This window comes from Phyllobates terribilis, unplaced genomic scaffold (assembly GCF_046119375.1).
Source record: "Phyllobates terribilis strain yellow unplaced genomic scaffold, ASM4611937v1 Scaffold_2__4_contigs__length_985480577, whole genome shotgun sequence".
Lineage (NCBI taxonomy): Eukaryota > Metazoa > Chordata > Amphibia > Anura > Dendrobatidae > Phyllobates > Phyllobates terribilis.
In genome coordinates, this window is record NW_027362762.1 from 139,092,945 (window position 1) to 139,117,295 (window position 24,351).

Consider the following 24,351-nt stretch of genomic DNA (forward strand, 5'->3'; position numbering starts at 1 on the left):
TTAAGGGCGGCGCCCGATCACTTCCTGCTTTTTGTACCTGCTGTGGGTCACACCTCTTGTGCGTCCTCAGCCTATTGCTGTCTGTCACCTGGTTTATAGCTCAGCTGCGCCCATCTATCCCTGCCTGAGCATAGTGTTTCATTCAGTGTGTGCTTGCACTCTGAAGGTGCCAGGTCCCGTTCTGTGTTCTTTTTCTGCCTATCCTGGAGGCTGTATTTCCAGGCCTGTCTGAACACGCTCCTAGCCTGTTCCTCCTGCCTTCTAGGGGCCGATTACCTAGACCTGTTCCTGTATCTTGTCTGACCTGTCTGAACACGCTCCTAGCCTGTTCCTCTCGCCTTCTAGGGGCTGATTACCTAGACCCGCTCCTGTATCTTGTCTGTCCTGTCTGAACACGCTCCTTGCCTGTTCGTCCTGCCTCTCTGGGGGCCGTATTCCCAGACCCGCTCCTGTATCCCGCTGCAGTGTCGGTCTCCTCCGTACACTCAGTTCCAGTCTGAACTCTCTCCTATCCTTTACCTGTTTTGCCTCTATGTCCGTTCCCTTCCTTTTTCTGCAGAGTCTGAACTCGTACCTAACTCCTGCTTGTTGTCTCTGTACTCCCGTTTGTGAGTTTGTGGTCCACTCGCTACTTCACTGCAAGTACCCTGTGGGTGTCTGGCTCTGCCTTTCCCTTCCTGTCGGTTCCGTGTGAACAGAGCCCTGTCCCCCCTACTCAGCCTAGCCTGCTCTGACTCCTTTGCTCACCGCTCCGGCGGTTCTAGTCTGCTCTGACTCCTTTGCTCACCGCTCCGGCGGTTCTAGCCTGCTCTGACTCACTGCTTCTGCCCGCTGCTCCGGCAGTCCTGTCCTGCCCTGCTTCTGCCCGCTGCTCCGGCAGTCCTGTCCTGCCCTGTTTCTGCCCGCTGCTCCGGCAGTCCTGTCCTGCCCTGCTTCTGCCCGCTGCTCCTGCAGCCCCGTCCTGCTCTGTTCTTGCCCACCGCTTCGGGCGTTCCCTCTCTGCTGTGGTTGTCTACCGCATCTGCGCTTCTGTGACCCAGTCTGTACTGGGTCTTAACCTTACTGTGCTCCAGCCCGTCCTTTCGGCCAGTACCTCCCTGCCTGCATACTTGCCTGTACCCCTCAACCTGCCTGTTCCTGAGTCCCAGTGTGTGCTGGGTCCTATCCCGCCTGTGTTCCTACCTGCTAGTGCCTCCCTGTCTGCACTCTAGCTGCGCTTGCCTTTACCCGTCTGCCTGCATACCAGTCGTGCCTGCCTATACCCTCCAGTCTGTGCGCCAGCCTAACCAGCCTGATCCAGTAATCCCTGTGTGGGTCAACCCCCGTGTCCGGAGTTTGACCTGGAGTAGCACCTGGTCCCTCTGCCCGGTTTCTCCCTGGTGCACTGGCGTCGTATGCCGCCGTGCCATCTTGGTCGGATCGGCCAGATACTTAGTCACGCCCCTCCAGGCACTCTCCGGTTCATGGTCCAGTGGAATCACTACAATCACACGCACACGCCGCTCAGCCAGGGCGTGTGCATAACACCTTCTAGCAGTGTGTGGGACTTTCTCTATTAGTCCATCTATACTGACCTCCATCAGGTTGCAAACTGAATATAATTTTTTTCTGCATCTAGCTCTGAAAAAATATTTGGCCTTCTAGCAGTGTGTGGGACTTTCTCTATTAGTCCATCTATACTTACCTCCATCAGGTTGCAAACTGAATATATTTTTTTCTGCATCTAGCGCTGAAAAAATATTTGGCCTTCTAGCAGTGTGTGGTACTTTCTCTATTAGTCCATCTATACTGACCTCCATCAGGTTGCAAATTAAAAATAATTTTAACTGCATCTAGCTCTGAAAAAATATTTGCGCTTCTAGCTGTGTGTGGGACTTGTTCTATTACTCCATCTATACTGACCTCCATCAGGTTGCAAATTGAGTATAATTTTTTTCTGCATCTAGCTCTGAAAAAATATTGGGCTTCTAGCTTTGTGTGGGACTTGTTGTATTAGTCCATCTATACTGACCTCCACCAGGTTGCAAACTGAATATATTTTTTTCTGCATCTACCTCTGAAAAAATATTGGGCTTCTAGCTGTGTGTGGGACTTGTTCTATTAATCCATCTATACAGACCTTCATCAGGTTGCAAACTGAATATAATTTTTTTCTGCATCTAGCTCTGAAAAAATATTTGGCCTTCTAGCAGTGTGTGGGACTTTCTCTATTAGTCCATCTATACTGACCTCCATCAGGGTGCAAATTAAAAATAATTTTTATCTGCATCTAGCTCTGACAAATATTTGGGCTTCTAGCTGTGTGTGGGACTTGTTCTATTACTCCATCTATACTGACCTCCATCTGGTTGCAAATTGAATATAATTTTTTTTCTGCATCTAGCTCTGAAAAAATATTGGGCTTCTAGCTGTGTGTGGGACTTGTTGTATTAGTCCATCTATACTGACCTCCATCAGGTTGCAAACTGAATATATTTTTTTCTGCATCTACCTCTGAAAAAATATTGGGCTTCTAGCTGTGTGTGGGACTTGTTCTATTAATCCATCTATACTGACCTCCATCAGGTTGCAAACTGAATATATTTTTTTCTGCATCTACCTCTGAAAAAATATTGGGCTTCTAGCTGTGTGTGGGACTTGTTGTATTAGTCCATCTATACTGACCTCCATCAGGTTGCAAACTGAATATATTTTTTTCTGCATCTACCTCTGAAAAAATATTGGGCTTCTAGCTGTGTGTGGGACTTGTTGTATTAGTCCATCTATACTGACCTCCATCAGGTTGCAAACTGAATATATTTTTTTCTGCATCTACCTCTGAAAAAATATTGGGCTTCTAGCTGTGTGTGGGACTTGTTGTATTAGTCCATCTATACAGACCTCCATCAGGTTGCAAACTGAATATAATTTTTTTCTGCATCTAGCTCTGAAAAAATATTTGGCCTTCTAGCAGTGTGTGGGACTTTCTCTATTAGTCCATCTATACTGACCTCCATCAGGTTGCAAATTGAATATAATTTTTTTCTGCATCTACCTCTGAAAAAATATTTGGCCTTCTAGCAGTGTGTGGGACTTGTTCTATTAGTCCACCTATACTGACCTCCATCAGGTTGCAAATTCAAAATAATTTTTTGTCTGCATCTAGCTCTGAAAAAATATTTGGCCTTCTAGCAGTGTGTGGGACTTTCTCTATTAGTCCATCTATACTGACCTCCATCAGGTTGCAAACTGAATATTTTTTTTTCTGCATCTACCTCTGAAAAAATATTTGGGCTTCTAGCTGTATGTGGGACTTGTTCTATTAGTCCATCTATACTGACCTCCATCAGGTTGCAAATTTAATATAATTTTTTTCTGCATCTAACCCAGCCAATAGTTTTGGCCTAATACCACAGTTTGGCCACTCAGCTCTGCTCGGTTCCCATCCATTGTTTTTTTGTGCAAACAACTCCAGAGTTGTGAATTAGTTAACCACCAAAATGAGTGGAAAAAGGCCTGCTGCTGGTGGAAAGGGGAATAGGCGTGTTGGGAAGGGGAAAAAAGGTTGTGTCCGTGGGGTAGGTGTTAAAGCAACAGTAACATCTGCAGAAGAAAGACCATCTTCCAGCCAAACTAAAATGTCTACTTCTTTTAGCGGACAATGTGATAAGATCCCTTTCTTACGGCCACGCCAATCGCTACAAATTCCAGATGAGGCACAATTACAGCAGGTGCTTCAACGGATATCAAGTGCTCCTTTAAGTGGGCTCTCCTCCACATCAACTTCAACATCACAAATACTCCAGTCCTCAAAGGTGTCACCCCAATCGCACTTGCTTCCTCACAGCTCCCAAATCTCCAGCTGCCCGTCTGAGTATGAGGTAGAACAGATGGTTGAGTCTGCAGAGCTGTTTACTCATACTATAGCCTGGGAATCAGAGGTCGACTCCAGCGCTTCTGTGAATCCAGACGAGGAAATGATCTGCACTGATGCCCAGAATCTTTATGAGTCGGATCCAGGACCAGACGCAGAAGGTTCTGACCATAATGTAGACCCTTATTCCCAAACTGTAACTCCTGTTGGTGGAGACAATGAGGAAGACGATGATGAGACTCAAATACCTGATTGGAGCGACAACTTTAGTTTTTTGTCAGGGCAGGAACAGGTTGGCTCTGAGGACGACGGGTGTGATAACGCACAGGGTGATGATGATGAGGTTGGAGATCCTACTTACTGTCAACCCACAGTCAGCCAAGAGATGAGGTCAGCAGAGGAGGTGGAGGAAGATGCTAGTGACGACGAGGTCAGGTTGCGCCTTCCTGGACAGAGACGTAGTACTGGAAGCACGTCAACAACTGCATCCTCAAACACAACTCTGCCTCTCACCACAAGTCATGGTGGCTCTTCAGGTCGCATGGGTGCTAAGCCTTGCATAGCCTGGGCATTTTTTCAGATCGATAAAGATGACCCAACTCGTGTTATCTGTAACATTTGTCAGCAAAAGCTAAGTAGAGGCCAAAAAATACATAGTTTGAGTACTTCATGCATGAACCGGCACATGGACATGAAGCATAAGTTGCAGTGGGAAGCTCAGTGTTCTACAATGCGGCCTAGCCGGCCGGGCCAACCACCGTCTGCCATACCTTGTGCATCCGCGGCCTCTTCATCCTCTGTGACTGGGGGGACAGCAGTCACACCTGTTTTGGGGCACAGACCTGCCACCTCTTTACCCGCAACAGCCAGCGTGATTGGCAGGTCATCATTTTCTTTGGAGGTGGTAACACCAGCTGGTGTTTGAGCGCTGTCCGACATCGATAGCACCACCTTTGGATCAAGGCAACCTAACATGTCCGCCTGCATCTTCCTCACAGACCTGCAGTTTGCCGGGGACACCCTTATCAACCCCGTCTAAGCACAATAGCCAGCCCTCGGTCCCTCAGATGTGGACAAGTAAAAGACCATTTCCTCCTAGCCATGAGAAAGCTAAGAGGTTGAATTTCACCATCTGCAAGCTCTTGGCTACAGAAATGCTGCCTTTCCGCCTGGTGGACACAGAGGATTTTCGAGACCTTATGTCCGTCGCAGTGCCCCAGTACCAGATACCCAGTTGGCACTACTTCTCAAAGAAAGGTGTGCCTGCGCTCCACCAGCATGTCGCACACAAAATCACCGCTTCTTTGAGAAACTCTGTGTGTGACAGGGTGCATTTCACCACAGACACTTGGACGAGTAGGCATGGACAGGGGCGTTACATGTCGCTGACTGGGCACTGGGTAACTATGGTGACAGCAGGACAAGGGGCTGCTGTCCAAGTCTTGCCGTCCCCACGAGTTGTGCGTCAATCCTCTTTATGTCAAAGTTCCTCCACTGCTTCTGCCTCCTCAACCTCCTCTCGGTCTTCCACCTGCACCCAAAGCCTGTCTGGTCATGCCACAAGCTTTCTAACTGCGCAGAAGGGATCCTGCACACCTCCTTACTATGCTGGCAGTAGGGCTCAACGTCATCAGGCGGTTTTTACTTTGAAATGTCTGGGAAATGTGAGTCACACAGCTGAGGAGTTGTGGTCAGCTCTGGAGAACCAATTTCATTAATTGTTGTCTCCACTGGACCTGAAACCAGGGAAGGCCGTGTGCGACAATGCTGCAAACCTGGGTGCGGCCCTTCGCCGGGGCAATGTCACACACGTGCCTTGTATGGCTCACGTGTTGAACCTGGTTGTCCAGCAATTTTTAGCCCACTATCCCAGACTAGATGGCCTTCTGCAGAGGGCACGGTCGCTGTGTGCTCACTTCCGCCGTTCGCATCCCGCAGCTCAGCGACTTACATCTCTACAGAAGTCGTTGGGCCTGCCACTTCACCGGCTAAAATGCGATGTGCCTACCCGGTGGAATTCAACTCTGCACATGTTGCAGCGACTGTGGCAGCACCGACAAGCCCTGGTGCAATACGTTCTGACGTATAGCCTGGGCCAACGAGATCCAGACGTGGGGCAAATCACGCTGGAGTAGTGGTCTCAGATCAGGGACCTATGTACCCTTCTGCACAGTTTTGAAATGGCGACGAAGATGTTTAGTGCTGACGATGCCATTATCAGCATGACTATTCCGGTGATTTACATGCTGGAGCACATGTTAAACAGAATTCGGAGTCAGGTGGTGGCACAAGAGGAGGTGGAGGAAGTAGAGGAGGAGGAGTTGTATGCGGAAGGGCTAACATCTGCAAGGTCCAGACGGTCGGCAGCACCAAGGCGGCAGGCATGTGAGGGTGGGGGAGATGGTTTTACCAGGGTGCATGGTAGCAGCCAAACTAGTGAGGAAGGTGCAGGAGCCCAGGAAGAAGTGGAGGACGAACTGATGGAAGACTCATCAGATGAGGGAGACCTTGATCACATTTCTGTTGTGCGAGGTTGGGGGGAGAGGACAGAGGAAGGAAGCATGATTGTTACCTCGCCACCAACACAACAGGGACTTGGTGCTCCTGGATGCGCAACACACATGAGTGCCTTCTTGCTGCACTACCTGCAACATGACCCTCGAATTGGGAGAATTAGAAATAATCCTGACTACTGGGTTGCCACACTGTTAGATCCCCGGTACAAAAGTAAATTTGCAGAAATTATTCCTGCCATAGAAAGGGATGCACGCATGCAGGAGTATCAGCAGAGACTGTTGCAGAATCTTACATGTGCTTTTCCACAAAACACCAGTGGTGCACGTAGTGAATCTCACAGTTCCAACTTGCCAACCGTGGGACCATCAAGTGTTCAGCACTCAAACCATAACAGAACCACAGTATCTGCTGGTAACATCAATTTTGCGCAATCATTTCACCACTTTTTTAGCCCATCCTTTGCAAGGCCACAGGAGACAAGAAGTCTGACACATAGTCAACGCCTAGAGACGATGGTACAGGAGTATCTCCAAGTAAACATTGAAGCCATGACTGTGCCACTGGACCCTTGCTCTTTTTGGGCTTCCAATCTGGATAAATGGCCGGAGCTAGCCACTTACGCCTTGGAGATCTTGTCATGCCCCGCAGCCAGCTTTCTGTCTGAACGTGTGTTCAGCGCTGCTGGTGGTGTGCTGACAGATAAGCGCACGCGGCTCTCCACTGATAATGTAGACAGACTCACGTTCATAAAGATGAACAAATCATGGATCCGAAACGACTTTTCTACCCCTGTGTCATCCTGGGGAGAGTAAAAGATGGATGATTGGTTAAAATCACCCTACCAACCGTTTTAAGCTTTCAAATTACTAATCATGTTTATCTGTATCTTGGCTGGAAAATAATTTGGGCTTTGTAGCAGTGTGCAGCACTGATTCTATTAGGCCATCTATAATAAGCTCCACCAGATTTAAAATTACTAATCATGTTTATCTGTATCTTGGCTGGAAAATAATTTGGGCTTTGTAGCAGTGTGCAGCACTGATCCTATTAGGCCATCTATACTAAGCTCCACCAGATTTAAAATTAATAATAATTTTTAGCTGCATCTAGCCCGGAAAATAATTTTGGGGCTCCGAGATGCGCAAGACACATAAGTGCCTTCTTGCTGCACTACCTGCAACATGACCCTCATATTGTCAGAATTCGAAGTAATCATGACTACTGGGTTGCCACGCTCTTAGATCCGCCAAACTTTTCGATCAACCTTTTCATTTTAATAAAGACCAAAAAAATGGTAATTTTTGAAATTATAAGCATTAGCAGGGTATTAGAAACTGAAATCAAACAGTTTTCAACTCAAAACTTTATTCTAGGTGATGTTACATTTTCACATAGGACCCCTTGTTCGAAAGGAGCTTCTGAACTCTCTCGTCCATTGAATTTGTCAGGTTTTGGATGGTTTCTGCTTCAATTGTTTTGCATGAGGACAGAATACCCTCCCAGAGCTGTTGCTTAGATGTGAACTGCCTCCCGCCATCATAGACACTCCTTTTGATGATGCTCCAGAGGTTCTGAATGGGGTAGAGGTCAGGGGAGCATGGGGGTCACACCATAAGTTTGTCCCCTTTTATGCCCATATCAGCCAGAGATGCAGATGTTTTATGTGCAGCATGAGATGGTGCATTATCATGCAAAAAAATAATCTTGCTGTGAAATACATGGTTCTTCTTCTTGAACCATGGCAGGAAGTGCTGTTTGAGAAAATCCACATACATTATGGAGTTCATCTTTAGCGCCTTCAGGGATCCTAAAAGGGCCGACAATCTCTCTCCCCATGATTCCAGCCCAAAACATTACTCCACCTCCTCCTTGTTGGCGCTGTAGCCGTGTTTGCGTGGGGTGTCCATCAACCAGCCATCCTCCACTCCATCCATCTGGACCATCGAGCGCTGCACGGCACTCATCCGTGAACAAAACAGTTTTGAAATCAGTCTTCATGTAATGTTTGGCCCACTGGAGCCGTTTCTGCTTGTGTGAAGTGGATAGAGGAGGTCGACAGGATGGCGTATGCACAGCTGCAAACCTCTGAAGGACCCTGCATCTTGTTGTTCGGGGGACGTTGGAGGCACCAGCAGCTTCAAAAACTTGTCTGCTGCTATGACAAGGCTTTTTTGCCGCTGCTCTTTTAACCTGACGTAATTGCTTGTAGGAAAGAGTCCTCAATTTGCCCTTATCAGCACGCACACGTGTGTACTGTGAATCAGCTACATACTTCTTGATTGCCAAGACACTTCATCCTGATCATCGCACAATGTTGATTGTAGTCATGCCTTGACCTAAACACTCCACAATTTGTTGCTTCTCAGCAGCCGACACATCCTTTTTCTTTCCCATTTTGGCAGAAAATGTAGGCTGCTTAATAATGTGAGACAGCCTTCTTAAGTAGTCTTGCCTTTCATTGGACACACCTGCCAAACTAATTAGCACAGGTGTCTGCAATTGCTTACAGTGATATAAAGAGCCCTGACACACATCACCATCAATGAGTTTAACTGACAAACAAACAAATTCTTCCCTTATCACTCCTAAACACTTTTTGCATAATAATTTGGAACACAGTGTACATGTGCTTTTCCACAAAACACCAGTGGTTCACGTAGTGAATCTTACAGTTCTAACTTGCCAACCGTGGTCTGTATGGAGTTGTTCAATAAAGGGCCCAAAATTAAGATAACATAGATGGGAGAGGTCTCTATGAATAGGAATTCCTAAGTATTTGATACCCTGTGAGGGCCAGGCAAAGGGAAAGTTGGACTGGATGGAATCCTATATGGATTTGGGGAGGGAGACATCGAGGGCCTCAGACTTCGCTGCATTGATTTTAAAATTTGACCATGTAACAAAGTGATATATTTCAGCCATAACAGCATGGATGGATATATGTGATTGAGTGATATATACTAGGACATCATCAGCAAATAGAGAGCACTTGTACTCGGTGCCTCCCACCTCAATCCACCTAATATTGGGGTTATGGCGAATTGATGAGAGCAGGTGCTCCGTCACTAGGATGTATAAGAGAGGGGACAGAGGACATCCCTGCCTTGTCCCATTGGTGATTGTGAAAGGTGATGAAAATGTTCTGATGCGCCCCCTGGGCCTTGGGACACCCGGAGCCGGACCCTTTTTGGTGGATGCTGGTGGTTGTAGTCTCCGTGGCGGCGACCCTTTCCGTTGCTCAGGGTGGTCAAACCAGTGGCGGAACTATTTATGTGGTTTTGATGTTTAAATGTCCGACTACGCCACCCGTGGATTGCGGTCAGAGTGAACCGTCGCTCCAGGGCAGACCGCTGAGGCTGGTGTTGTGGGTGCAGCAGAGCGTAGCATAACTCCCAACGGGAGGAGTATAGCCTCAGGGCAGTGTATGCGGACGATGGGGGTGATGGTGCAGGGCAGCAGCAGTAACGACACGGAGTCACTGATGCAGTCCAGGGCCTTTACTCACAGTTCTTATTATCCAGACCACGTCTGCAGGTAACGGCTGCCCACGTCGTACTGTGCTCACCAGGTGAGGGGCTCAGACAACTCCCAGATAACTTTGGAGCGCTTCACAGGACTCCCTTTGTGTGTCCTTTGTCTGGCCTTTCTTACCAACCCTTCTGTCCGGCTGCCTCGGGCCTCCTCTTGGTAAACTTGGCGCCAGTTTCCCTGACCCTATGTGGTGCCTTCCTAGCGGGTGTAGCGAGGGGCTGCGCCACATAAAATGTCACAGCCTCCGGTTTCTAGCTGAGGGTCGTTTCCTGCCTCCAGTAGTTTCGGGGACCGGTCTCCCCCTTTGGCCTGACCCCTCCACGCAGGTGGATTCGGGCGTGCGGTGGCGACTCGCCCGTCCGCACCCCTGGGATCCCTTCATTCCTCGTTCCTGGAGCCTTCTCCGCTCCTCTTCCTTCCTTCTCCCTCTTCCAGGCCTGGGCCTCTGTTACTAGGCCCGCCTCCGGAGCAGAGCTCATGCAGAGCCCCTGCTCCCTGCCACTTCTGCTCAGACTTCTCTGCACTGAACTAAGATGGTGCCCACCTTTTATACTCCCTTCTCAATGCACCCAGGAACTGCTTCCTCCCTGCTCCTGCACTACAGGGTTCCCCTTCCTCAGTGTTCCCTCCCCCCACTCCAGCCAGGGACAGGGACTGTCGTGCCCATCTCAGGGGCATATTGGTCGCCCTGCCCCATGGCAATGTGGTGTAATGCATGCAGGTGTCGGGTCCTGATCCACACTCCATCCTTACCTGAGAGTGAGATATCACACCTCTGGGTGAGGTGCAATACTTCTGTAGCAACCGAGCCCTCAGGGTAATACAGTTCCATTTATCTTCAGCCTAGGTGACGTATTGCGATACAGGGCCGTGATTTTGGCTATAAAAGGGTCCCCTAGACCCCTACCCCAAGCTTTTTAAGAGAATCATATATGGCGTGCCAGGAGACTCTATGGAATGCTTTCTCAGCATCCAACGAGAGTATCTAATTACAAATTTTTAACTGCATCTAGCCCAGGAAATACTTTGTGCCTAGTAGCAGTGTCTGCTAGTCAGCGGATTATCCCAGCTGTTAAGCAAGCTACACCACCTGTAGTTTTGACACTTAATTTTTTCAAAGGAAATGCTTCGGGACCACGGGATACTCAGCGAAGAGCATCAGGAGGCACCCCAAGGCATATGGGCTGGGACTGGCAGTAGGATGCCTTGCGGTGGACAGCCGAGCTCGATCCTTATAAAAGCTTTTTAACTGCAGCAGCTTTAGTGGACGCTACTGGAGCTGGAATTACGCGGCTGCTGGCATGAGACTTGCCCTCCAATAGATCCTTGTAAATGGATTTAAAGTGTATTCATTCAAATTAGAGAGACAATTTAAATTAAAAAGCTTAGAGCTGCCTCCACCACAGGGGGGCTCGCTCGACCCACCAGCGGACAGGCACCAGTATTGGGAGAGGGGGGCTGGCCGTCAGGGTTCACCGCGGCTCTGGCACAAACCCGGCGACACGGAGGTGGCACGGGCAGGAGCGGACTGAACGTGTTGGCTTCTCACTTTTTGGATTTTAGAAGGGCATGACATGCCTATATCTGTGTCTCCCCCTCCTTTTACTCCTCCACCTCTTTTCTTTTCGCATGACTATATGTACTTGTCACTTTTCCATGTGTTAGTTGTGTCTTCAGAGCAGTTTGTCAGCTTTTGGACACCTTTGAAGGTGTTTTCTATGTGTTTCTATGTGTTTTTGTTTGCCTGCCATTGGTTTTAACGGTGTTCGAAGGTGTTCGACGAACAGTTCGACGAACAGTTCGGCGAACACACGGGTGTTCGACGAACCGAACCGAACTCGAACACTACGGGGGTGGCTCAACACTAGTCAAGGCTCGTCTACAGTTTGCTCATGATCACTTGTAGGACTCTGAGACAGACTGGTTTAAGGTTCTATGGTCTGATGAGACCAAGATCGAGATCTTTGGTGCCAACCACACACGTGACGTTTGGAGACTGGATGGCACTGCATACGACCCCAAGAATACCATCCCTACAGTCAAGCATGGTGGTGGCAGCATCATGCTGTGGGGCTGTTTCTCTGCCAAGGGGCCTGGCCATCTGGTCCGCATCCATGGGAAGATGGATAGCACGGCCTACCTGGAGATTTTGGCCAAGAACCTCCGCTCCTCCATCAAGGATCTTAAGATGGGTCGTAATTTCATCTTCCATCAAGACAACGACCCAAAGCACACAGCCAAGAAAACCAAGGCCTGGTTCAAGAGGGAAAAAGTCAAGGTGTTGGTGTGGCCTAGTCAGTCTCCTGACCTTAACCCAATTGAAAACTTGTGGAAGGAGCTCAAGAATAAAGTCCACATGAGACACCCAAAGAACCTAGATAACTTGGAGAAGATCTGCATGGAGGAGTGGGCCAAGATAACTCCACAGACCTGTGCCGGCCTGATCAGGTCTTATAAAAGACGATTATTAGCTGTAATTGCAAACAAGGGTTATTCCACAAAATATTAAACACAGGGGTTGTATAATAATTGACCCACACTTTTATGTTTAAAATTTAATAAAATTCAACTGAGCAACATAACTTTTTGGTTTGTACGATTTATGCTTCTGTTCATAAAACCTACTCTCGTTTGCAGTTTGAAGGCTCTAACTTATTTGCATCTTATCAAACCAGCTAAATCTGCAGGGGGTTGAATACTACTTGTAGACACTGTAGATCTGATTGGATAAGCTATGCCATGCAATGTGATAGCTGCAAGGCATTATGGGGAAGACCATGTGGCTGCACCTAAGCTCATGTGAACCATCTATGACTGATGTAATGTGTAAAATCGAACTTGGCATTCATTTGCAATCAAATTGAAAATTGTTTGCAATGAACATAATAGCTTAAATGGAGTCTGTCAGCACAAAATGACTACTCAAACCACTCTTGGCATGGCTAAACAGTTAATGCACCATCCCACTTACTTATTTTCTATCTATCTTCATCCTTTTCTTCCTTAATTGACAACTGTGATTTTGCAGGAGCTAGAGGAGGGCGGTGATAGATGGAAAACAAGTAGGTGGGAAGGAGAACTAAACTGTTAGGCCTCACCAAGTGGGCACAAAAGTGCATGTACTTGGTTTGACATCATTTTTGTGTTGACATACTTTCTTTAAAGTTGATCTGTCATTGTACTATACTGCCCTATGTAAGGACAGTATGTAGTAACTACAGGTCCATAATCTTAGTACCAAAAATGGCACAATTGTTTTTGCATAGATACACAGTAATGATCTCCTTTTTGATCCATAGGACTAATAACTACGAGTCTGTAGTATTTTTTTAGAGCTCTTATTGGCCAACCAGCACAAAATATTTTTATGCTATGTTTTCAATGTCACCATTTTGGGAGTGTATATGAAGAACTGGAAAAGTTGTATTATTTTTTTTTCCAGAGATGAAAAGAAACAAAAAAAAACCTGCAGTTCAGCAATACACCTTGTTTTTAGGATTTGTTTTTATGACATTTACTATGCAGAATTTTCTTTGATTTTTACTACTCTTCAAAATATAAATTGTAGCGGTAGACTGACTCTGACAGGATGGGGGCGCAGGATGGGAGCAGCACATGACAGGATAGGGGCGCAGGATGGGAGCAGCACATGACAGGATGGGGGTGCAGGATGGGAGCAGCACATAACAGGATGGGGGCGCAGGATGGGAACACCACATGACAAGATGAGGGCGCAGGATGGTGACGCACCCAGGGGGATATGGGGGGACACTTGGTACCCTGGCCTTGGCCTTCTGTGGGATGCCACGGCAGTCGGCTCCCGGGCCTGTACCCTGGGGTCATTCTTTAAAAGGGGGTTTGTTAACAGTTTTTATCTCGTGACGCCACCTGTGGTTCCCGGTAATGAGTATCGGCGCTGCTGCAGACCTCTGGGGGTGATGGGATGGCAGCTGGGATGTTTCTGTTCCCCACAGGCGAAGCGGGCCCCCGGGGCAGAGTTGATGGAAGGGATGCACGTGAGAGGTGGCCCGTTCGGGTCAGGGGGAATGATGGAAACGCACACAGGGGATTCGCTTCAGTACCTTTATTGGTGTAATGGCAGGTATGGTCCAGGGTACCTATTAGGAGGGTGCACTTCTGGACTCTCCCCAGTGAGCGGGTATAAGGCCTCCTGATCTGTTTCTTCCTCTCTCTCTGAAGCTTCTGACCAGCCTGAAACTAGGCCTAGCTTCTGTACTCTTTCCCTCTCCTCACCTGCATGTTTGGGGGTAAGAACTTTCTTCTGGCTACCACTATCCCTGGATGCTGGGGCCTTCGTGGTTCCTAGTTCTTTAAATGATTGTAGCTTCAGGTTGACCAGGGGTTTAGAATCCTCCTGGTATACCGGTTATTCCTACTGAGCATAGAGGACCCTGTAGGCGCAGACCCGGTGTCTGACTTGTGTTCCTGGGAGAGCCTAAGATGCTCCTCTGCCCCCATAACTCCTCTCACTCTTCTCCTTGCCTCCGGCCCCACTCTAGGCCCCCAGGGCTTCAGCACATGCTTCAGGCACTGGCTGGCCCTCAGCACAGCAGCTCACATGCTGCTTCTTCACTGATCTCAGTGCCAGCACACACTGTCTGACTGCCTAACTCCACCCTCCAGCATATATATCCCTAACAGGCTCCCTCTGGTGGTATGAGGTGGAAGGGTGGAGGTGTCTGTTATGTATTGAGGGCCTCTTGTGGAGAAGTCCGTCCATACACCCTTTTGGGTCCTGTGGTACCTGTGTGTAGCAGGGTGCCACATTCCCCCCTAGTACAACTCAGTACTCCCAGACTGAAGCATTTCTGTAAAACAAGTAACAACAACAATTACAATAACAATAACACATATCAACGTTACAGTGAGTCCCATAACCAGGTGTTCAACTCACTGGTGAAAGTGCAACATGAATAGCATGAGGGACCCATCTGAAAATCCTCAACATAGGCCCTGGGCGTGGCTACAGGGCATAAGTGATCCAGGTGTTGGACCACGTCTTCGGCCACGCCAAACGGGTTTTTGTTCAGTGGTCTCCCAATGCAAAACCAATAGGGGGCACTTTAACAAGTGCAACTATTTACAATGGACAGTTTCTGGCTGCTCACAGTCCTCAGCCTGCAAGTCTCTATACCCTTTACGGGTAACTATTTACATCGGACAGTCCTGGGCCAGTCACAGTTGTTGACCTCCAAGTCTCTGGTTTTTGGAAAAAATGCAGGCACTAAATAAAGGCATGTTATATATAAAACACATATAACTTTTTAAACTTGCAATGTTTTTATACCCTTACCAGGTAACTATGTACAGTAATTTTCAGCAGTTCAATAATGGTGTTCTCTCCGGGGAAGTACGTGTCCACAATAGGCTGGCCCAGCCGGGTTATCAGCTTTAGGTGACGAGGGTTTGCTCTCCTCCACCACCCTGTGGACATGCGGCAGGGCCATGGGTATCACTGGAGCCACGACCCCTGCTTGTTGGGCGGCCACTCCGGCCTGAGCAGCGCCGGGTGCGAGTTGAGAATCAGGAGCATTAACCGGTGCTCCGGCGTTTTTCTGGTCGTCAGCCATAGTTGCGCCCCCCTAGTAAACTGTAGCCTACCTTCTTTACTTTTATCAGGTAGGCCGCAGCTCCGCAGATCACGGTCTCCTTCCAAGACCTGACGCTTTCTGGTTCTGCGTCAGAGCGAAAGGTGGGTCTTGAGCTTCACGCGCTACTAACGGTCACGCTTCTCTGGTTCCCGTGGTTACGCCCCTCTTCTTCCCGCGTGGCGACGTGGTAATGGCGGTGATGTTCACCACAGTTCAAACTCAGCTCAAATACGGCACACAGTACCCAGTGGCAATGGGCACGAAATCCTGTTCGTGATGCCAGGAAGAGATGACGCACCCAGGGCGGATATGGGGGGACACTCGGTACCCAGGCCTTGGCCTTCTGTGGGATGTCATGGCAGTCGGCTCCCAGGCCCGTACCCTGGGGTCACTCTTTAAAAGGGGGTTTGTTAACAGTTTTTGTCTCGTGACTCCACCTGTGGTTCCCGGTAATGAGTACCGGCGCTGCTGCAGACCTCCGGGGGTGATGGGATGGCAGCTGGGATCTTTCTGCTCCCCACTAGCGGAGCGGGCCCCCGGGGCAGAGTTGATGGAAGGGATGCAGATGAGAGATGGCCCGGTCGGGTCAGGGGGAATGACGGACATGCACACAGGGGATTCGCTTCAGTAACTTTACTGTTGTAATGGCAGGTATGGTCCAGGGTACCTATTAGGAGGGTGCACTTCTGGACTCTCCCCAGTGAGCGGGTATAAGGCCTCCTGCTCTATTTCTTCCTCTCTCTCTGAAGCTTCTGACCAGCCTGAAACTAGACCTAGCTTCTGTACTCTTTCCCTCTCCTCACCTGCATGCTTGGCGGTAAGAACTTTCTTCTGGCTACCACTAACCCTGGATGCTGGGGTCATCGTGGTCCCTAGTTCTTTAAATGGTTGTAGCTTCAGGTTGACCAGGGGTTTAGAATCCTCCTGGTATACCGGTTATTCCTACTGGGCGTAGAGGACCCTGTAGGCGTGGACCCGGTGTCCGACTTGTGTTCTGGGGTGAGCATAAGATGCTCCTCTGCCCCCATAACTCCTCTCACTCTTCTCCTTGTCTCCGGCCCCACTCTAGGCCCCCAGGGCTTCAACACATGCTTTAGGCCCTGGCTGACCCTCAGCACAGCAGCTCACATGCTGCTTCTTCACTGATCTCAGTGCCAGCACACACTCTCTGACAGCTTAACTCCACCCTTCAGTATATATATCTATAACAGGCTGCCTCTGGTGGTATGAGGTGGAAGGGTGGAGGTGTCTGTTATGTAATGAGGGCCTCTTGTGGAGAAGTCCATCTATGCACTCTTTTGGGTCCTGTGGTACCTGTGTGTAGCAGGGTGCCACAATGGGAGCATCATATAATAGGATGGGGGCGCAGGATGGGAGCAGCGCATGACAGGATGGGGGCACAGGATGGGAGCGCCACATGACAGGATGGGGGTGCAGGATGGGAGCAGCACATAACAGGATGGGGGTGCAGGATGAGAGCACCACATAATAGGATGGGGGTGCAGGATGGGAGCAGCGCATGACAGGATGGGGACGCAGGATGGGAGCACCACAAGACAGGATGGGGGTGCAGGATGGGAGCAGCACATAACAGGATGGGGGCGCAGGATGGGAGCAGCACATAACAGGATGGGGGCGCAGGATGGGAGCAGCACATGACAGGATGGGGGCGCAGGATGGGAGCAGCACATGACAGGATGGGGCGCAGGATGGGAGCACCACATAATAGGATGTGGGTGCAGGATGGCAGCTCATGCCAGAATGGAGGCACAGGATGGGAGCAGCACATGACAGGATGGGGTCAGCACATACCAGAATGGGGGCGCAGGATGGGGGCAGCACATGACAGGATAGGGGCGCAGAATGAGAGCAGCACATGACAGGATGGGGGTGCAGGATGGGAGCAGCACATGACAGGATGGGGGCGCAGGATGGGAGCAGCACATAACAGGATGGGGGTGCAGGATGGGAGCAGCACATGACAGGATGGGGGTGCCGGATGGAAGCAGCACATGACAGGATGGGGGCGTAGGATGGGAGCAGCACATACTATGATGGGGGTGCAGGATGGCACCACATGACAGGATGAGGGCGAAGGATAGGGGTAGCACATGACAAGAAGGAGGTGAATGATGGAGGCGCACAAAACAGGATGAGGGTGCAGGATGGGGGCTGCACATGACAGAATGGAGGCGCAGGATGAGAGCAGCACATGACAGGATGGGGGCGTAGGATGGGAGCAGCACATGACAGGATGGGGGCGCAGGATGGCAGCAGCACATGACAAGATCAGGGCACAGGATGGGGGTAGCACATGACAGGATCGGGGCACAGGATGGCAGCAGCTCATACCAGGATGGAGACCATGTACCAATATAAATGCTCGCCAGCATGGCGTAGAACTGGTTCAATAGCTAGTAATAACAATAATAGTAATAATATTTTTTTTTTTCTATAGCCCAAAACATATTCCGCAGCACTTTACATTTTAGAGGAGATTTGTGGTGGAAAAACAAAAGCTGTCGCTGTAACGCATTGCTAGCTCTCGATCCGGCCAGCTTCAATACAACTACATTCCTCCAATGTGGTAGAGTCATAGCTGCCGAATAAAGCAGCATCAGGTATCGGACAGTTCAGGTCAGCGATGCAACGATGTTGCTGATCAGAACTGTCAATCACTCAGAAGTGCATGGGGTCTCCCGAAAGTGCTCCTTGCTTCTCCCTCTCTTATCCCATGTTACATCTCCACCTCTGGAATCCATTTCTCCACCACAATTGACAATCCATGCCTTTTTGTCTATTTTGGTACTTATGAATATATTATACATGGTCCTATAAATATATCAAACTAGCAATCTATCAGTGTAAGAATCAGTTTATAGCTGTCAACGTAAGTGAAAGAATGGGGAGTATATGGCAATTTCTGTTAATTGCAAATATTTAATTTATGAACTAAAGAACAGAACAAACATTTCTTTTTGCGATACCCTAACCTGACAGTGATGTATGAGAGGTAGGAAAATATTGAAAATCAGACACATTTGGAGGTAAACTCTACAACTTTACATAACCATAAATCTCTTTGTATAGCTGCATGGTGGTTACAGACATTTTTTTCTGTGCATAGAAATACAATTTGCAACATCATTTTAAGCACCGGAATATCCATTAACTTCTACTCGGGAGGGAAGTGAAATATGGAATCAGCTGGAATATTACCTTACATTCACCTCTGTGAATTATAAACAGAAACATTCAATTAAACAGGGACCTGCGCCCGCTGTCTACATTATGAAATGTCGGGAGTGGGTTCTATCACTTTCTTGAAGGCGCAATATTATTATTATTATTATTATTACTTTCATTGTGCAACAAAATTAGATATTGGCTTGAGTCACGTGGCTGCTCCATTCATCTAGGCAGTGGCTTCCTGAGTACATAAGGAAATTGTGGTAAATACAAATGGAAATATACATTAGAACAGGGCACAAAATAGATTTTAAAATGTAAACCATCACTAATAATTACCAGATGAGAACATCGAAACATATAAAAAGACTAAAAACACATCATAGGCCTCAATTCATTAAGACTGGCATATTGTACGCCAGTCTTGATGATGGGCGTGCAGGAATAAGACGAGGCAAATACATTTTCCATTTTCTAAGCGATTTTTCGTTTTTTTCATTTTTGTTTTTCCCTCCCCTTCTTCCAAGAGCCATAACTTTTTTATTTTTCAGTCTACAGTACATAGCCATATGTGGGCTTGTTTTTTGTGGGACTTGTACTTTTGAAAGACTTTATTCATTTTACTATTTGATTCAATGGAAACCGGGAACAAAATTCTAAGGGCTCTGAAAAAGCTAAAATAAAAAAAAATGCAATTTCACAATTTTATTTTATTTTTTAATTTACTATGTTTACTATATGGTAAAACTGACCTGGCAATATGATTCTCCAGGTCAATACGAGTCCGCACATACCAAACATATATAGTTTTTTTGCAAGGTGTTGGAAAAAAAATTGAAAACTTGAAAAAAAAAATTTACTTCTGTCACCATTTTTTGAGACCCATAATGCTTTCAATTTTCAGGATATGGGTCAGTGTGAGAGCTTACTTTTTGTACCATGAGCTGATGTTTTTGCTGATACAACTTTTTGGTAGGTACATGTTTTGATTGCCTCCTATTGCATTTAATTGCAATGTTGCGGCGGCCAAAAAAAACGTAATTCTGGATTTTCTCCTTATTACACTGTTTATCAATTGGATTAATTTATTTTATATTTTGATAGTTCAGACTGTTACAAATGCAGCAATACAAATTTGTGTCTTTTTTATTGTTTTAGTGGAGTGATTTTAACTTTTACATATATTTTTTTCATATTTTTAAAGACATGTTTTTCACTTTTTACTGTATTTAATAGTCCCCTGGGTGGACATGAAGCTGTGATCGTTCAATTTCTTGTATTATACATAGGAGTGCATCAGCACTGCTTTTTATAGTGAGAATCACAATCTCCTGTGAGCTAATTGCTGGCTTTCACAGGAGGATTATGATGACAGGCAGAGGGGTCTTCAGTTGAATCCTGGCTATCATAGAAACCCATTGGCAACCCCGCGATCATGTCACGGGCATCAATGAGTGAGTGTCAGAGATTGACAATGGCATTTAACAGGTTAAGAGCTGCTGGTGGTGGAGCTCCACTGTTACCCTCTGAAGCAGTGAAAATCTGGGCTTGGCTTGCAAGCTCGCATCATAGTCAGGGAGCCGGCATAAGATATACCAGTACGTCACTTGTCAGTAAGGGAGTAAAGAAACCCCCAGAGTACTAAGCTGAGGGGGACATGACTTTGGAAGGAGTGGACCTTTAAATCCTGCAGCTTTGTTTGTATAGCTGCGTAGACTTTAAGCAAGAGTGATTCTGCTTTAAGGGGAAGGAGCACAGTATGTCTGCCTGATGTCTTACTGTGAGGAGGGTGGTACATACATAGAGGAGGCAACTGTCTGTATTATCTCTTTCTCTCACCGAATGAACTGGAGGAAACATCACCTGCCGGTCCGCCCGCCCTGTTATAATCACTGTCCTACAATGCTTTATTTAACCATTACTTGTATAATGAAGGTAAATGCTTTATTGTATTTATTTAATCATCCATTGTATATATTTTAACATGTCCAATTTTATCATGGCTATAAAGAGTTAGCATTAACCTTCTAAGCCAAAGGGAAGGGCAATCCTCCAGCCATGGTTCCTTAGAAGCTTCCTCCACAGGGGTTTTTCCTCTTCTGAGCCCTGTAGGATGACTTTTTGTGAGTTGGAGGTTTGCCAAGTTTAGTGCCCTTAATGCTTTTGCAGGGAATCTACTTTATACGTTTACCAAAGTGAAATAGGTGTTTAACTTATTTAAAAAAAATGTCTATAAGTGTCATATGTTGCTCGGAGTTTATAAGCCATCAAACCTCATGGTGGTGAACAGAATTGGCTTTGGTGGCCAGCCTGAAAGATGTTGTCATGGTAACATCAATCAGGGACGGGCACAGTGGTAAAGCACAGGAGTGAGGATAATAGGGCCATTGGTGCCCTGAAAGTTTACTAGCTATGGTTGAATGGCAAGGTAGTGTGTGCCGCCCCTTTATGGCTGTCCGTTCTGGTGCTGTATGTTAGACAGTTGGGGATATCACAGTACTTTTGAATCCCATTGTACTAGCACTTCACCTGACGCCTACTGTTGTTGTTTCATCCTGTGATTTAAGTATAGTTGTAGCCACTTTGACAACCAAAACAATGTGTTTTGTGTATTTATTCCAGTGTCTAGATTTACTGTAGTTATGGTTGTTTTTAAGCTGGAGTGGGGTCCGTCCCATATCCAAACGTCATGATGGATATGAGAGAATCTGCCAAAATTCAATTCACCAGATTTGATTAAGTTCGGCTGAGAAATTTGATTGCTGACCTTTTCCAATAATAAATTTAATGCAAAACAAATTGCTGGTAATGCCATTAATTTGAGGTATTTTAAGACCCCACATAATAATAAGCCTAAGATGTAAAAAATAAAATACTTATGCTTACCTTACTGCTCACCTCTCCAGCCTTTGTGTTCTTTACCGTCACTCTTCCTGTCCTCTGTGCATCTTCTGATCACTGCCACTGAATTCCTAAGCCTCTTCACGCTAGACGTGTGTATGGTTACCACATTATTTACAATACCACAACATGCCTACATCATCAGAACTGAAAGTCCTGGCCTGGCATGAGGACCCCTGGAGATTCAGCACTCGCGGTGGTGATAAGAAGATGCGAAAAGGACTGGACAGTTGACTGTGAGGAACAGAGGGGCTTAACAGTTGAATGGTAAGGTGAGTATAAGTATTTTCTTTTATTGTAACTGCTCTTTACGGTCCAGCAGCTGTTATTTTTTTAATTAGTGGCAAATTACAAAGAATCTGCATATGATTTCTGTAATATTTGAGTAGAATTCACACTCGAATATATTCACACATCTCTATTCTTCGCTCTTCCAGTGCTCACTAGGCCTCATGTGATTTCATGATATCTCTTGAGGCCTAGGCAGTGATGGAAGTGCCCAAGTCTGAAGATGTAAGAGAACACTGCATCTGGAAGGAGTAATCGAGTCAGTGGAGGACCAAGTTGGAAGCTGAAGAACCATGACAAGTGAGGGTTGAGATGTGTATAATATATATTTTTTATTTTTTAACCCATTTCAGACGAGAAAAAATAATCTGCAATTGATTTGCTAATTTATACTTATTGATCTTTGAAATCTGAAATTATTTTTGAACATCTTTTTATAGGATTGTATAACGAATTTTAACAACAGGTCAATAGTTTTTATCATTGTATAAGCATTTAGCTTTACTTATATTTTTTCCACCTTTTACTTTGAATTTTATTTGGTAGAACAACAGTATGTGGATTGTGTCTGACTTTTGCTGTATTAGCTTTTTGCAATATGTGTGTTTCTTCAAGAAAAATCTTTAATGGTCTCATATTGTGAAACAATTGAGCCTGCTGCTCTATTGTTCCATAATAATAATAAAAATATTACTCTCATCTACTTCTTCCCTCTGCAGTTATCATGTGCGCTAGTTGTCTCACACAGCTGATCATCTGGCTTATGAAAGAATTGGTGAAATATTAATGGTAGCCATATACAGTATATAGCATTTATTTCTCAATTGAAAGGTTTTATAATTTACATTGAAATGAATGTCCCATAATGGAATATATACTAAGTTATGTTTTATCTAGTGTAGATAATCCGGTTTTCCTTTAGGATACATTTTTCCTGATATCCGATGAAGATAGAAATACCAAACACCTACTAATAGTTTGATTAAAGTGTTGTAAGGCTATGTTCACATGTTGCATTTGCAGCAGTGTTTTTATGCATATTTTAAGTTGCATTTTAAAGTACCAGCAAAAGCTATGAGATTTCAGAAATCTCGTGCACACACTGTTTTGTATCTCCTGACTGATTTGGAAAACTGTTGTGTTTTTGCAAACTGCAGCATGTCACTTCTTTCAGTGTTTTCACAGTTTTTTTCACCCATGGAAAGCAATGGGTAAGTGCCAAAACCTTAAGGAAGTTGCATTATCTTTTGGGGGGGGGGCACTAAACTTTATCAGTATGCACAAGAAACAATAATAATTCAGCAAAAAAACGCAGCAAAAAACACAGCAAAAATTCAGCAAAAACGTTTGCCTGTGGAAAAAATTGTGTGAACATAGACTTACAGTTAGAAATCATTTATAACTCCGGCACAACTTTTCTGCTGTCCCTTAGGCATAGGGGAGTATGGAGTTGGCACTGCGACAATCTCACCCGGCTTTAGCGGTGATTCTCCTACTTTCTCTGAGCTCACGTAAACAGAGCAGCTCCTTCTCTTCTGGTCTGCTCTGTCGACAGGGTGTCACTGTCAATTTCTAGCTGATAGATATCAGACGCCCCGCAGTTAGGCAGCAGGTGTCCGGTTGTCAATCAGCATGACGTCGGCGTTGACATCTCATCAACAGAGCAAAGCAGAAGAGAAGAAGCTGCTCTTTCAACATGACGTAACAAGAAGCAGGAGAGTCGCCAGCAGCAGCTGTCAGTGACCATTCTGAGTTGGCAGCGATTGTCATAGGGCAGAACAGTTAGGAACTACTTTCTGATAAGTTCTTAGCCCCATTAGGAAAAAAAAAATCCCTTTAAGTATTACAAACATTATTAGCAGAAGTACAGAGTCATAGTACTTGATAATTAAGAAAATTGAAATCGTCTACAAAACCAAAGCTAATATTTGCAAAATGTTTCGCTGTTCATCCCTCGCTAACCAATTTACTGAAATGTGTAGTCAGAGTCGCATAAGCCAACTCTGAGCTCTTACATAGTTCTGTTATATAAGTCAGAGTTTTGCGAAGTGTGCATTCACAGACTCTCTGTATTATAATACGAGTGAGGGGAGGAATGTCAAGTGTAATGTGAGTTGTGAGACTTATAGGGGTAGTGACTGTGAGGGGCTGCAGCTCCACTGTATCTACAACATTACAGACAAAAAATTTCCGTGAAATAGGTAAAGGAAAATATATTGTAAAGCTTAAAAGGTAAAGACTGGAGCGCTTCTATTTATTTTTTTTCACACATATTAAAGATGAACATATCTTTTTTAAAAGTAAACTTATAGGCCCCGATTCATCAAAGCTTTCACACCAGAACTGGCAAGAAAAGCTTTGAAAGCTTGAAAAATGTTGACGCAATCGAGGCTCTGCTAAGGTTTTGCTACTTTTGGCATTCCCACACCATGTGCACCAGGCTCCGACAAAGTAAACAGA